Raw genomic sequence first — 1,094 nt, forward strand, 5'->3', positions numbered from 1 at the left:
TATGGAAGATTAAAATTTAAAGTATAGTTATTTAAATTCATATAAATAATATATTGACCCAAACAAGGCAAAAGAGGTAGAAAAGTCTGATGGGACAAGAAATCATGAAAGAAACTGATAAAGAACTTTTTCTACCTCCATGAGACATACAGGTTCAGATAATTTGGGGACACTGGGCATAGGAAGAATTCTATCACACATTAATGAAAGAGATACTTTTTTTTTTTTTTTTTTTTTTGTGGTACCGGGGATTGAACTCAGATCCTTGTGTTTGCCAGTCAAGTGCTTATCCTACTGAGCCATCTCCCCGGCCCCTGAAAGAGATACTTTCTATAGGATTTATTCACTATCATAGTATAAGAAATTTTCTATAAAAATTTACAATTAATTTTATAAGAAAAACCCAGTTAATAGTGAAGAGAGAGTAAAAGGAGAAGGTGAGGAATATAGGTCAAACTTAGTAATAATACTGTGGGTTGACTAAGGTCCCACACAAAATCCATGTCTATCTGGCCCCTTACAATATGACTTTATTGGAAATAAGGTCTTTGCAGATGTAATTATTAAGACAAGATCATACTGCACTCGGGTGGACCCTACAGTCCAATGACTAATGACCTTATAAAAGGAGGAGAATTGCTTGGAGAGAAGGCCCTGCGAAGGTGGAGACAGAGACTGGGGTGATGTAGCACCAAGCCCAGGAGCACCCAGAAGCTGGGGAAAGACAAGGAAGGAGCTTCATCCAGAGCTTCCACCTTGACTTTGTGCTTCTGGCCTCAGAATTGGTACGACATAGTCCTGGGGCTCTAAGCTATCCACTGCAGTTGGTTATGATGGCAGCACCAGGAAGCTGATACAGACAGAGATGCAAGTTATTCTTATTTGCTTTCAATAACTTTGTAAGGGAAGAGATTTGCATTTGCCATCTGGAAAACAGCTAACCGGTCAAAGAAAGGAGGCATTTTTTTTTTACCAAGTTAGGATAATTAAGAAAGCTTACAAGTTCATCTCAATACATTCCTAGAGGGCTGGTGAGATGGCTCAGAGGTCTAAAGCACCTACTTAGAACAAGCTTAGCAAAGCACAGGGACTGC

The sequence above is a fragment of the Octodon degus genome, unplaced genomic scaffold (genome assembly GCF_000260255.1).
Source record: "Octodon degus isolate 3935 unplaced genomic scaffold, OctDeg1.0 scaffold00195, whole genome shotgun sequence".
Classification (NCBI taxonomy): Eukaryota; Metazoa; Chordata; class Mammalia; order Rodentia; family Octodontidae; genus Octodon; species Octodon degus.